Source organism: Schistocerca cancellata, chromosome 8, assembly GCF_023864275.1.
Source record: "Schistocerca cancellata isolate TAMUIC-IGC-003103 chromosome 8, iqSchCanc2.1, whole genome shotgun sequence".
Classification (NCBI taxonomy): Eukaryota; Metazoa; Arthropoda; class Insecta; order Orthoptera; family Acrididae; genus Schistocerca; species Schistocerca cancellata.
The window spans coordinates 608,705,977-608,721,555 of record NC_064633.1 but is presented as its reverse complement, the minus strand read 5'-3'; the positions used below and the strand labels follow the sequence as shown (position 1 = coordinate 608,721,555).

Below are 15,579 nucleotides of genomic sequence, written 5' to 3'. Positions count from 1 at the left end.
ATTTATTGTGTAACTTGTTTATCTTCACCATAAAGATCACGTAACATTGACTAGAAAATCTGAGACGGTTCCATCCACGCATGGGCTGCTGAAACCGCACCTTATATAAACTCTGTCTTACTTTAACCGAAACATAGATACATTTATTGTGTAAAACAATAATTTGTTGTTTGCAATTGAAGGTTGAGTGGTTTTCTAAAACGAGGTGCAGAATTTTGATTTAGAATTGTTACCAACTTTCGAGGTAATAAATATATCGGAATAATCGTTGCCAAACTATGTTAAATATCGTCTCACAATAATGTTTGGTTTAGAAAAATTTGTGTCCTTTTACATTGAAACATCCGCTTGGAAAAATTCATTAACTACTGTGCTGATAAACCTCTTACGTTATTTGATTTTCAAACAGCTGAGCAGAACTGAACGTACTCAGACATTTCTCTCCACTAAACTGACACACAATATTTTTAGCTCTACGCAATCTGACTTTCAATAATCCCTATAAAAGAATGGCCCTGACTGACAATAACCTACACCTTTCATGAATCACTTACCTCACAAAAATCTTCGTTACTCGAACTACTGCAATCCAGCGAGCGCCAATACTGCCAGCTAAATAAAAGATTCAAACTACTGAAGGCACTAACTGCTGATAGGCATAGTTAGCAAATGAAAGATTTTGATAGAGAACAAACAATGTATTTACCTAAATAATATTCAAAAGTAATTATATATATCAGTTCATGATATACAGTATTACAAATACTGTATATTACAAACCACCCGGGCCGTGACAAGACGCCCTAGACCGACCGGCTTTAAGCTGAATTTAGAGCTCTTTGTTAACTATGTCCAAGGTTAGATTATTGGAGAGCGACCTATTGTAAACATTTTTCAGTGTGTAATTTTCTTCTCCTATCAGAATAAATATGGCTACTTGTTTAACTCCACTGAACACAATGATGAAGAGAGATATTTTATTATTTCCTAGTCTTTTATAATACAAGAATTCGGTAGTTTATTATGTTCTTGTCTTTCATAATACGAGAATTCTTGTGTTGAATTATGATAATGATGGACCACCCAAAAGCAATATTGGTATGGACTGCGCATGTTTAGAGTGGTGTCCAGAGTTAGATCGCTAGGTTTGATGATGGCAGAGTTAGCTGACTATAGCTTCTCTAAAGGATCATTTCAGACATTATTTAAGAAAACCCCAGAAAAGGATTCCACGATGAAGTTTTTAGTCCACTACTCGAGAGTATACAAGCACTCAGCTGCATTACATTGTTCTACATAAGAGTGGAGACTTCGTGAGTATATCAGCTAAGTCAATCCAGTGTTAATGACAGAATATTTTGCCTGGCAGTAACAGAATTATGTTACTAGACGTAATTATAATGTATCTTATGTTTGGGCATCTGGAGCGCTTGAAAGAAGAATTCCGCTAACAGTTGGTAAAATCGTTGTTTTATTGAAACACAACCGGCTTCGCAGACGAAAGCCACGTCAGCAGGTGCAACAACGTCATAGATGTACCCATTGATCCTAGTCTAGATATATTATTTTCGTTATGGAGACGATATTCACTGAGTAATGTATCTGGTCTAGGAGCGGTGGGTACACCTTGGCCTTCTAACATTGTTGCATTGATGCGGCTTTGGCCACGAAACCGATCGTGTTTCATTAAAAAACAATATTACCAGCTGCTAACGAAATTCTCCTTAACGTCATAGACGAAATTAGCTCAGTTTGAGGCTTCCGTATGACTTTGACACCAACTGTCTCAGAATTTTCAGCGATGTTGTATGCTAGTATTTGCTCCAGTTCGGTCTCATAAAGACCAGTGCTACTGTGGCGACTACTGAGTTAATCCAGTGTTTGTGAAACAGTACGTAACGTTACATGGCAGTAGCAGAGCTATGTTGGTAGACTGAAACTAATTTAGTTTGCAGTTTTCGGGTCACCGTGCTACTAGATCTCTCAGAATTCGCAGCGACGGCGTATCCTTGTATTTGCATGAGTTTGGTCTCATCAATGTTGGTGTTACCTTGGCTATTGAAGGCTCCCTCCTTAGGAAAAACTGCGTTTACAACTACTAGTGCTTCTGTTTATGTAACAAAGATAATTGTCACCTTATCTAATGTTTTCTGGAACGAAAAACATATTTCCGTCCGATCTCTGATTTCTGTTATTTTATTACGATGATAATTTCCCCCTATGTCGGCAAGAGTCAACAAAATAAGTTCACATTCTGAGGAGAAGGTTGGTGATTGTAATTTCGCGAAAAGACCATGCCGCAATGAAAAACGCTTTTGTTTTAACCATTACCGCTCCAGGTCATATTCGTGACGCTCTCTCCCTTTATTTCGCGAGAATAAAAAGCGAACTGCCCTCTTTTGAGCTTTTTCGATTCCCTCCGTCGATTCTGTGTGGTAAGAATCCCATAACTCGTAGCAGTTCTACAGAAGAAGACGGACAAGCGTAGTGTAGGCAGTGTCTTTAGCAGACCTGTTGCATCTGTTCTGCTAAAATGACGCAGTCTTTGGTGTGCTCTCCCAAACCCATATCCTGTGTGATGGTTCCAATTTAAATTGCTCGTTATTGTAATACCTCGGCTCTTAGCTGGAATGACAACCTTTATATTTGTATGATTTATCGTGTAACAGAAATTTTAAGAACTTTTTTTTAGTAGGGGATAATGTTGATCTTGGAAGACAGTCTATCTAGAAAACCATGATGTACCGTAGTCTGCATTTGAATCTAGCGTCTGATTTTAGAAACACCTGAAGAAATGCGCACTATAAACCGCGGTTTCCGACATTTTCTATTGTGTATCTTGTTGCAGACACGAGGCTGTGTTTTGCGCAGCGTTTGTAAATATTACGACCTCTACATATTTGTGTGCTGTGTAATATATTAAGGATATTTTGAGGATATCGTTGATTCATCAGTTACAGAGTTACATGGCGTTCAATCTTGTAACTCGTATCGGAAACGGAAGAAGGTCTTCTACCTTGAAACACGTAATATTTGCAGAGAATATAAAAAAATCGCTCAGTTAATGATAAAGTAGCCTAGTAAGCACACGTTGCCTTAATTCGGCGTGTGTGTTGCATACTTCAGCGGCGGCGTAACTAGACTCTTCAGGCCGACCAAATAAATCCGCATCTATTTCTTCGATGAGCCTCACCACTTCATTAGTGCAAGTTACAGAGTCTAGAGATGACCCTTTAGAGTTAGCGAGTTTTAATTAACTTGCTTTTGAGGAACATGATCCCGGCTCAGTCCTTTGAGTTATAGCGGCCATATCAAAATCCTGACTCTGTGAATTACGAGATGCAAGGTGAAGCACAAGAAGCCTCAACCAACAACCAACAATCCGTGTACGTAGTTTCATAGCCATAAGTATTCTACCAAGCTTGATGAAGAATCACATGCAAGGTGTGGTAAACGATACATAGGATAAGCCGGAAAACGTAAATTGTACATATGTGCCATAGTAAGTATGTGTCTAAAAACTGACCACGTTGTTAGTAATGTATTGTCCCCCTTGTTGGGAACTATTATACAGGGTGACGAGAAACGGCTTCAGAGAGCATTGCAGGGTATGCTGTGCTAAGAAATAATATTGTTTAGAAAAAAAATCGATATGTTACTCCGTTTCGTAGTTAATCAGCGTTAGCCACTCAGGTTGTTGCGATCGCAAATTCAAGAGGTCTGCCATAGACGTTGTCGCCATACGTGGACCACGTTTGTTTTCCTAAAATCCAACGAGAGAGCGACACAAAAATTGGACATGTGACGGTAGTAATAATCGAACGCCAGCAAAAGATTGAGCAGTCTTGTACGCTACCATCGCCGACATGACAACAAGTGATACTGCCTGCAACCAGGGGGGGGGGGGGGCTGATTGGCTAAGTTATTTGCTAATTAACTCGCAAACCGGTCAATGCACTGAAATTACTTCCTTAATAATTATTTCTCAGCACAACCTACCCTGTATAACCTGACCACCCCGTATAACAGCAAAGGGGCGGCAAGTATTCCTCCCGAAACTGAAAGACGGACTCCGAGTTCCTCAGGAAATAACGCATGCCTCTATGATGGCAAACAAGAGGACCGCTAACTTTGAAACATCTAGTAAAATGACGCATGGTAATCCTAGAACATACAAGACAGAATATTATGATGAATGATGAATCGCTAATAGTCAGTTCCAAAATTCTGAAGGCAGAGCACATGTGAAAGACAAATCACAGTCATGTATGCAGGTAATATACAGGAAAGACAGCTCAGTTGATATGCATGAGCTGCGAATGGAAGGTATGCATACTCCGAAGATCGTACGTAGAGGACAATACGTAAACTGCTGACAACTGATTAAATTTTAGACAAATGAAAGCTTCTGAATCTTACTATAACATGAAATATTTGCTCTTGCAGCTGGGCAACCACACTCCATCGCCATACGGAGAACAGCGAAGGATAAATATGAACGCTTCTTCGTCGTATGCCTTTAGTATTGTTACTTTCATGCCAATCCTTGTCGGTAGCCAAATATCAGATGTAACTGCTGCAGGAGAAATACTTCGATCCATGCCACCACTTACTTTCTTCGACCCACTTGTAACCTCCCCCTCACTTATCGACCTTAATGACAGTGAAAAATTAAACCGCTTGTACCTAATCGAAATTTGGGAAAAGCAATCGTTACCGAAGTTAATCTGTCGGTAAAGTGGGAAGAAGGGTTACATCTAAATGAAAGGAAAAATGCAAATGAAATTGGTGGAAATTAACTTTGAAAAATGGTAAAGTTAATAAAGAAAGTAAATGTGCGGTCGTTAGTTAACAATTGACTGGCGTTAATTAGATATTTGAGATTTGGGGAAAATTACGGTCGCCAGTCGTATGGACAACTACTATAATAACTGAAAAAGAAAGGTTAATGCACATATAATTAGCACTAAAAGCGTGGCAACTAAAGGATGACACGTGTTGTGTGAAAACTTAATGTTTGTTAGAAGTAATAAATTTCTCTACACTCTGACTTAAGTTAGCAAAAGAATTAATAAAACCGGAAAACTGAAAGTTAATTTAGTAATTGAAATTAATAGTGAACTTTGTTTCTGAAGCACTACGAAATAAAATGAAATAAGGTTAGTCTTGGGCTATCTCAACAATCATCTCAAAAGCTACTTGAATCTACGCAATTTAGAAATAAGAGATTTAACTTTGAACTTGAATTAAATGATTTTGAACAATTGTTGTTGTTGTTGTTGTTGTTGTGGTCTTCAGTCTTGAGACTGGTTTGATGCAGCTCTCCATGCTACTCTATCCTGAGCAAGCTTCTTCATCTCCCAGTACCTATTGCAACCGACATCCTTCTGAATCTACTAAGTGAATTCATCTCTTGGTCTCCCTCTACGACTTTTACCCTCCACGCTGCCCTGCAATACTGAACTGGTGATTCCTTGATGCCTCAGAACATGTCCTACCAACCAGTCCCTTCTTCTTGTCAAGTTGTGCCACAAACTTCTCTTCTCCCCAATCCTATTCAATATTTCCTGATTAGTTATATGATCTAACCATCTAATCTTCAGCATTCTTCTGTAGCACCACATTTCGGAAGCTTCTATTCTCTTCTTGTCCAAACTATTTATCGTCCATGTTTCACTTCCATACATTGCTACACTCCATACAAATACTTTCAGAAACGGCTTCCTGACACTTAAACCTATACTCGATGTTAACAAATTTCTCTTCTTCAGAAACGCTTCCCTTGCCATTGCCAGTCTACATTTTATATCCTCTCTACTTCGACCATCATCAGTTATTTTGCTCCCCAAATAGCAAAACTCCTTTACTACTTCAAGTGTCTCATTTCCTAATCAAATTCCCTCAGCATCACCCGACTTAATTCGACTGCATTCCATTATCCTCGTTTTGCTTTTGTTGATGTTCATCTTATATCCTCCTTTCAAGATGCTATCCATTCCGTTCAACTGCTCGTCCAAGTCCTTTGCTATCTCTGACAGAATTACAATGTCATCGGCGAACCTCAAGGTTTTTATTTCTTCTCCATGGATTATAATACCTACTCCGAATTTTTCTTTTGTTTCCTTTACTGCTTGCTCAATATACAGATTGAACAACATTGGGGAGAGGCTACAACCCTGTCTCACTCCCTTCGCAACCACTGCTTCCCATTGATGTCCCTCGACTCTTATAACTGCCATCTGGTTTCTGTACAAATTGTAAATAGCTTTTCGCTCCCTGTATTTTACCCCTGCCACCTTCAGAATTTGGAAGAGAGTATTCCAGTCAACATTGTCAAAAGCTTTCTCTAAGTCTACAGATGCTAGGAACGTAGGTTTGCCTTTCCTTAATCTAGCTTCTAAGATAAGTCGTAGGGTCAGTATTGCCTCACGTGTTCCAATATTTCTACGGAATCCAAACTGATCTTCTCCGAAGTCAGCTTCGACTAGTTTTTCCATTCGTCTGTAAAGAATTCGTGTTAGTATTTTACAGCCGTGACTTATTAAACTGATAGTTCGGTAATTTTCACATCTGTCAACATCTGCTTTCTTTGGGATTGGAATTGTTATATTCTTCTTGAAGTCTGAGGGTATTTCGCCTGTCTCATACATGTTGCTCACCAGATGGTAGAGTTTTGTCAGGACTGGCTCTCACAAGGCAGTCAGTAGTTCTAATGGAATGTTGTCTACTCCCGGAGCTTTGTTGCGACTCAGGTCTTTCAGTGCTCTGTCAAACTCTTCACGCAGTATCGTATCTCTCATTTCATCTTCATCAATTAACAATGATATGAACAATTAACAATAGTAAAATCTATTACGTACCAAGCTGATCTGCAGTCACAGGTAAGCTAAAATATGGCAACAAAACTTGCACTCTTAATTTGTGCTTGTGTAATCTAAGTATTGTAGCCAGCTATGAATACCTTAACTGATCTTTGAAATTAAAACAGTGAAATCGAATGATATTACTTTAATGCTGGCGTTTGAATTTCAACGACACTCGGTTTCATTCCGGAAAAGGAAGGGACCCAGCTTGGTAATGCAATTGGGACAATGAGCAAAAAAGGTTCATGCTAAGTTGCTGTATTTTAGTGATGCAAATGGAAGAGTTTGAAAAGCTCAAGTCTGCCATACAGTTCTAAAACTTTATGTGCTTTCAGTCTTCCTTGTTGGTTGATTGAAGGTTTGAAGTCGTCGATCGAGGAGGTGGCGACAATCACTTATTGTCGGCCGTCGCTCTTGCAGAAGCTGGACGTTGGCGCGTCTTCTTCTCGACACCGTCACCAGGCGAAACGGGCTCTTGATGTGTGCCGGCTGATGTTTCCCATCCGCGACACCGTGCTAGAAACTATCGTAGCAAGTCGAGCGCAATTACATGCTGCCAAACCCCCAAATGCGCGGCAACTCGCGGGAGCGTCACACAACACACCTGCTCCATCGCACTACTGCAGCCAGACTCCCTCCTCCCGCGCTCCATGCGGCAGAGTTAACACTACCAAAGATCCTAAACACTTTGGTTCTCCACACGACCTATCGATGTAATCGTTCGATAGCATAGTTTTCCCTAGGCAAGACCCAGCGTAAAATTACAAATAATATTTACAAAACAAACCAATTATACATCGACATAAATGCATATATATATATATATATATATATATATATATATATATATATATATATAGTAAAACAATTACAATATATAAAGACACAGAAATGTCATATCATCAGGTAACAAAATAAGGAAAAAAATTATAGTACAATAGATGGAAATAGGAGGATATGCATTTCCGGTGTTACACACTGATCGTCCACAGCGTGCATATGTCAGACCTTGTTATTTCTTCAACTTGTTTCCTAAATTTTAAAGGACATGTTCTTCATATGTTAACAGGGTGACTGGTTCACCCGTGTTTTTGTGAATGGTCAGCCAGACACATTTCCCTGTATCTTCCTCTTGAGTCCTCTGTCGCTTAGATTCAGTTTTAATCCCAGGTATAGCATCGTTCACCCTTCCTCTCTTTGTCTTACGGCGTGTGAAGCAGTGTGATCGTGTGAGTCAACGTGAGCGTGGTGGGAGTGAGTGAACATTTTATAGGTTCTTTTTGCACTGTGTGCCGAGTCGATGTTCTTTTACAGTACTAGCTAAGCGCCTGCTGCTACGTTCGCGTAGACTATATGGTCTGCGTACATTTCTATTGGTTTTCTTTGACCGGATTTTATGTTGTTCACAAAGTGCAACATGTTCTTAATTTTTCAAACTAATTGCGGCCATGGAAGTATGGCCTTTGCCGAATGTACTCCTGACCAGAAAACGATTCTGATGGCTGCTGTCGGAGATCTTTGTTGATATTCCCATAAAAAGTATCGTCCCCTAACACAGAATCCTTTACAAGTCAAATAACAATGTTCATAGATTTAGCTTTAAATATATTTAAATATAACAAAATATTTTGATAAAAATTTTCAGATATATTTCTCCTCCCTAGGAGTTGAATTTCCTAAAAAATCAGGTTTTTTTTCTTTCTTTTGTGTCCAACGAAGAAGTCAGATATAAATTTTCTTAGAAATCCTCTAGCAGTACTTTAATAATGATTTATTTCTAAGCCAAACTTTCTCCCACTTTACCTTTTTAATGGTTCAATTTCCAAAAAAATTCTGAAGCATGTATTTGTTTAAATTTCTGAATGACAAACCAAACACCAATTGTCGTCGTTCTAGCTTCAAAATTCCATTAATATCGACATATTTTCAAAACGCCATTCATTTCCTACTTCATCCCTTTGGGGACGGAATTTTGAACTATCCCTCACTAAATGAAGCCTACAGCATGGAATCACCACCCTCTCCAAATTTCATGTTCCTGTCCTTAGAGGTTTTGGCTGGGCGGTAGTGAGGTAGTGAATTAGTCAGGCCCTGTTTCACCCCATTAGAGGCTAAATTTCCAAAGACTCTGAAATATAGATTCCTTTATTTATGACCGAGAAACCAGATACCAGTTTTCATAGTCCTAGCATCTAAATTGCCTCAGTAGTGACATATTTTGAAAACAGCTTTTCATACCCTGTTTCACCCCCCATAGGGGCGGGGAAATTTAAAAAAAAATCCCTTCTTAAACTATGCTAACAGTATAATATCAACACTCCTTCCAAGTTTAAAGTTTCTGTCATTAACGGTTTGGGCTGGATGATGCTGAATCAGTCAAATCATTTTCTTTTGTATGTAGAGATGTTTGTATAGATGATCATCTTTCGCATTGACTATTATTCACCGATTATTATTATTTTCTTAACATCTTAAACGTCATGTAACTGAAGGTGGTTTTACACCAGAAATGTTTCGGTTTTATTTATAAAGCCTCATCAGTCATTGTTCTGTAGATATAGCATGCATAATATGTTTACATAATAAGTTTCTACTTATTATTTATAGACAGAAAAACTCTCCTAAATTTTTCACATAATATAGAGTCGTGATAAACACTAGGGATTTACAAACATTTATCAATGAAGCTAAAATATTCTTCCTCGCTACCTGTCAGGTAGATGCAGTATTCCCTGATTTCCGAAGAGTATTTGACTCAGTACTGCACCAATGTTCTTTAAAGAAACTTCAAGTATATAGGGTGCGTTGTTATCTTAAGTCTGGAGACTGGTTTGATCCAGCTTTCCGAACTGATGTAACCTGTGCGAGCCTATTGATTTCCGAGTAGCTAGTGCAATATACATCTATTTGAATTCGCTTGTACTTTATTCTACCCTTCATCTCACACTACACAATTTTTACCCTCCTCTCAACCATCTATTTCTAATTAATGAATCCTTGGTACCTTACGATTAGCCCATGAACAGGTCCGTTCGTCTCGTGAGTTTACAACACAAACATCTTTTCTTCCCAGCTCTGTTCAGTACCTTCCCATTAGTTACGCGATCTATCCATGTAAACTTCAGCATTCTTGTGTAGTATCACATTTCAGAGCCATCTACACTGAAGAGCCAAAGAAAGTGGTGTACCTGCCTAATATCATGTAGGGCCTCCCCAAGTATGCAGAAGTGCCCAAACACGACGTGTCGTGGACTCGACTGATATTTGAAGTAGTGCTGGAGGGAACTGACACCATGAGTCCTCCAGGGCTGTCCGTAAATCCGTAAGAGTACGAGGGGATAGAGATCTCTTCTGAATGGCACGTAGCAAGGAATCCCAGATATGTTCAATAATGTTCATGTCTAGGGAGTTTGGTGGTCAGCGGAAGTGTTTAAACGAAGAAGAGCGTTGCTGGACACACTCTGTAGCAATTCTGGACGTGTGGGGTGTCACATTGTCCTGCTGGAATTGCCGATGTCCATCGGAATGCACAATAGACATGAACAGATTCAGGTGATCAGGCAGGATGCTTGCGTACGTGTCAAAAATGGTTCAAATGGCTCTGAGCACTATGGGACTTAACTTCTAAGGTCATCAGTCCCCTAGAACTTAGAACTACTTAAACCTAACTAACCTAAGGACATCACACACATCCATGCCCGAGGCAGGATTCGAACCTGCGCCGTAGCGGCCGCGCGGTTCCAGACTGTAGCGCCTTTAACCGCTTGGCCACCACGGCCGGCTGCGTACGTGTCATCTGTGCGAGTCGTATCAAGACGTATTGGGGGTACGATATCAGTCCAACTCCACACGCGACTACAGAGCCTCCTCCAGCTTTAACAGCCCCCTGCTGATATGCAGGGTCGTGGATTCATGAGGTCGTCTCCATACCTGTACACGTCTATCCGCTCTATACAATTTGAAACGAGACTCGACATTCCAGGCAAAATAGTCATCAACAGTCCAGTGCCGGTGTTGACGGGCCCAAGCGAGGCATAAAGATTTGTGACGTGCAGTCATCAAGGACACGCGAGTGTGTCTTCGGCTCCGAAAGCCCATATCCATGATGTTTCGTTGAATGGTTCGCAAGCTGATACTTGTTGGCCCAGCTCTGAAATCTGCAGCAATTTGCAGAAGGAACGGACTTCTGGCATTTTGAACGATTCTCTTCAGTCGTCGTTGGTCCCGTTCTTGCAGAATCTTTTTCTGGCCACAGCGATGTCGGAGATTTTATGTTTTACCGGCTTCCTGATATTCACGATACAGTCGTGAAATTAAACGGGAAAACTTCCACTTCATCGCTACCTCGGGGATGCTGTGTCCCATCGCTCGTGCGCCTACTGTAACTTGGCAATTTGCCATTGTGGCAGCAGTGACCGATCTAACAACTGTGCCTGACACTTCTTGTCTTATACAAGCGTTGCCGACCGCAGAGCCGTATTCTGCCTGTTTATGTATCTCTGTATTTCAATAAGCATGCCCATACCAGTTTCTTTGGCGTTTCAGTGTATTTTCTTCTTGTCTAAACTGTTTATTTTCATGTTTCACTTCCATACATGCCTACACTCCACACAAATACCTTCACAGAAGATAGTAGTGTCAACATTCCCTCGCGTGTTCCGGGAAGCAAAACTGATCTTCCCCGAGGTCGCCTTCCGCGATTTTTTCCATTCTTCTTTAAATAATATGTGTCAGAATTTTGTGAACATAACTTGTTAGACTGGTGGTTTGGTAATACAGGGTGAGTCACCTAACGTTACCGCTGGATATATTTCGTAAACCACATCAAATACTGACGAAACGATTCCACAGACCGAACGTGAGGAGAGGGGCTAGTGTAATTGTTCAGTACAAACCATGCAAAAATGCACGGAAGTATGTTTTTAACACAAACCTACGTTTTTTAAATGGAACCACGTTAGTTTTGTTAGCACATCTGAACATATAAACAAATAGGTAATCACTTCCGTTTGTTGCATTGTAAAATGTAAATTACATCCGGAGATATTGTAACCTAAAGTTGACGCTTGAAACCTCCGACGTTCAGTTGCGTGTTGTAAGAAACACAACATACATCGCGTTTCTACAGAATGATCTGCCAACGTTGCTCGAAAATGTCCCACTGGAAACGCGTCGACGTATGTGGTATCAGCATGATGGTGCACCTGCACATTCCGCAATTAACACTAGGCTGACCCTTGACAGGATGTTCGACGGGCGTTTCATAGGACGTGGAGGACGCATAAATTGGCCAGCCCGTTCTCCTGATCTTACACCTCTGGACTTCTTTCTGTGGGGTACGTTAAAGGAGAATGTGTACCGTGATGTGCCTACAATCCCAGAGGATATGAAACAACGTATTGTGGCAGGCTGCGGTGACATTACACGAGATGTACTGCGGCGTGTACGACATTCATTACGCCAGAGATTGCAATTGTGTGCAGCAAATGATGGCCACCACATTGAACATCTATTGACCTGACATGTCGGGACACACTCTATTCCACTCCGTAATTGAAACGGAAACCACGTGTACGTGTACCTCACCCCTCATGATAATGTACATGTGCGTCAGTGGAAAATACCAATAAAAAGGTGTTAGCATGTGGATGTAATGTGCTGTTCCAGTCTCTTCTGTACCTAAGGTCCATCACCGTTCCCTTTGGATCCCTACGTAATTCTGTGCTCTCCGATAGACACGATCGAACAGCGGAGGAGTGGTACTCAAGCGTCAACTTTAGGTTACAATATCTCCGGATGTAATTAACATTTTACAATGCAACAAACGGCACTGATTACGTATTTGTTTATATGTTCAGATGTGTTAACAAAACTAACGGGGTTCCATTAAAAAAAACTTAGGTTTGAGTTAGAAAACATACTTCCGTGCATTTTTTTATGGTATGTATTAACCAATTACACTAGCCTCTCTCCTCACGTTCGGTCTGTGGAATCGATTTGTCACTATTTGATGTGGTTTACGAAATATATCCAGCGGTAATGTTAGGTGACTCACCCTGTATACACACCTGTCAGTTCGTAAAAGACAGTGGTGCAGAAGGACGTTGAAAATTAAGTGGACTTATAAGATAATGTATTAGAAGATTTTCCGGAAAATAGGCGACGAAAGAAGCAGGTGCAGAATGATGGGACATTGTTAAAACATCAGAGAATAACGTCCTTTGTACTAGAAGGAGACAATGAGGCTATAATCTACAGCGGCATACAGAGTTTGGAATACGTGCATCAAATAATTATCGATGTGTTGGCTGTTAAGAGCTTCTCCACTATGAAGAGGACGCGAAATTGTGGCGGGCTATATCAAACAAGCCAGAATTCTGCACCAAAAATCCAGACTCATGGTCATATACTAAAAAAGTATTTCTGTACACAGCCGTCAAACGTAAAACTTCATTGAACGTTACTTAGACAACTATCACATCATAGAGTAACTGTACATAGAACTCCATCTTCAGGCCACAAGTGACTCATCGGGACCAGCCTGCCGACCGCAGGGTAATCCTAAGCTGAGGATGCGGATAGGAGGGGCTTGTGGTCAGCACACCGCTCTCCCGGTCGTTACGACGGTTTCCATTGACGGGAGCCGCTACTATTCGGTCGAGTAGCTCCTCAATTTGCATCACGAGGCTGAGTGCACCCCGAAAAATGGCAACAGCGCATGGTGGCCCGGATGGTCACCCATCCAAGTGGGGGCCACGCCCGACAGCGCTTGGCTTCGGTGATCTGACGGGAACTGGGGTATCCGCTGCGGCAAGGCCGTTGCCATAGTAATCGTATATACCGTGTGTAAATACACGTGCAGGGCAAAAATATGGAGGCACCAAAGACACAGCACATTGCCGTGCATAATACGGTGTCGGATACCCGTTGCCATTAGAAACAGCCACCAGTCGTCTCGGAATGGTTAAATACAAGTTTTCTATGGTTTTCAGAATGGTTCAAATGGCTCTAAGCACTATGGGGTTTAACATCTGAGGTGATCAGTCCCCTAGACTTAGAACTACGTAAACCCAACTGACCTAAGGACAGCACACACATCCATGCCTGAGGCAGAATTCGAACCTGCGACCGTACCAACAGCGCGGTTCCGGACTGAAGCTCCTAGAACCGCTCGGCCACAACGGCCGGCTGTCGTTTTCAAGGGAATCTTATACCATTCTTCCCGCGTAATAGTATCAGCTTCAGATAATGACGATGGAGGTGGATAGCAATCGCACATCCTTCTGTCCGAAGTCGACAGCAAAGGGTCAATGACATTGTCATCTGGTGGCAGTGGTAGCCAGGCGAGATGCGAAAATTCCTCCTCGCGGTCACAAGACAAGCCCTGAATGATGTGAGGCGTGTCAACAGGGTCCCTGTCTTCTTGGAATGCAGCGTAACCTCTGCGGGACAAACGCCGTATAGACGCGAGATGCCAAAATGGTCACATAGCCCTTGGCAGTAACGTGAACTTGGAGAGTGACTATGAGACCCATGGAATACCAAGATGTAGCTGTCCATATAATCTCTGAACCCCCGGCATGTTTCATTCTAGGGATATAAACTAGTCTGCGAGTTCGGAACAGTTTGAAACAAATGTATCCCACGAAATGACATGCCGTAACTCCGTAGTCGAGGTTTTAAGGCTTCGCCACCAATGCTTCCTGTTACGAGCACCTGCATCCCAGAGGACTGGTTTTTGAACTCCATCTTTCCCCATAATTCCGTAGTTGTTTTGGTGCTGACAAGATCCGCGAGTGCGACATTTAGTTCTGTAGTGACTTGTATGAGTGTCGTTTAATTTTTCGTCACACTCCTCTTCAGTGCCCGTCCGCCACGATTACTCGACACACATTTCTGCCCTCGTTGTGAGCAGGCGGATGATGTTTTTCTGCTTTCCCTGTATACAGTGTAAATCTTCGAAACGGCTGCTCTTGGAACACCAGACATGTCGGCTCCTTCGGTTCTGAAAGCACCCACCACGCGATTACCGACAATTTGCCTCGATTCAGCTTGTCTTAGACCCAATGCTAATGCACTCACAACTACGAGGTACATTCAAGTTCTAAGGCCTCCGATTTTTTTTCTCCGGACTGGAAAGAGATAGAAACATGAGCATTGTTTTAAAATGAGGCCGCGTTCATTGTCAATACGTCCCAGAGATGGCAGCACCGTACGGCAGATGGAATTTTACCGCCAGAGGCGAGAATGAGAACTGTTTTAAATACTTAAAATGGCGACGTTTTCCTTACTTGAACAGCGCGCAATCATTCGTTTTCTGAATTTGCGTGGTGTGAAACCATCTACAGCTGAAGGAGACATGTGGTGATGGAGTTTTGGATGTGTCGAAAGTGCGTTCGTGGGTGCGACAGTTTAATGAAGGCAGAACATCGTGTGACAACAAACCGAAACAACCTCGGGCTCGCACAAGGCGGTCTGACGACACGATCGAGAAAGTGGAGAGAATTGTTTTGGGGGATCGCCGAATGACTGTTAAACAGATCGCCTCCAGAGTTGGCATTTCTGTGGGTTCTGTGCACTCAATCCTGCATGACGACCTGAAAATGCGAAAAGTGTCATCCAGGTGGGTGCCACGATGCTGACGGACGACCATATGGCTGCCCGTGTGGTATGTTGCCGAGCAATGTTGACGCGCAACGACAGCACGAATGGGACT

At 41.7% G+C, this 15,579-nt stretch overlaps 1 pseudogene; it reads right to left on the bottom strand.

The window, feature by feature from the left end:
- Window positions 1-13,569: 13,569 nt before the first annotated feature.
- LOC126096098 (5S ribosomal RNA) lies at window positions 13,570-13,687 on the bottom strand (annotated as a pseudogene).
- Window positions 13,688-15,579: the final 1,892 nt, after the last annotated feature.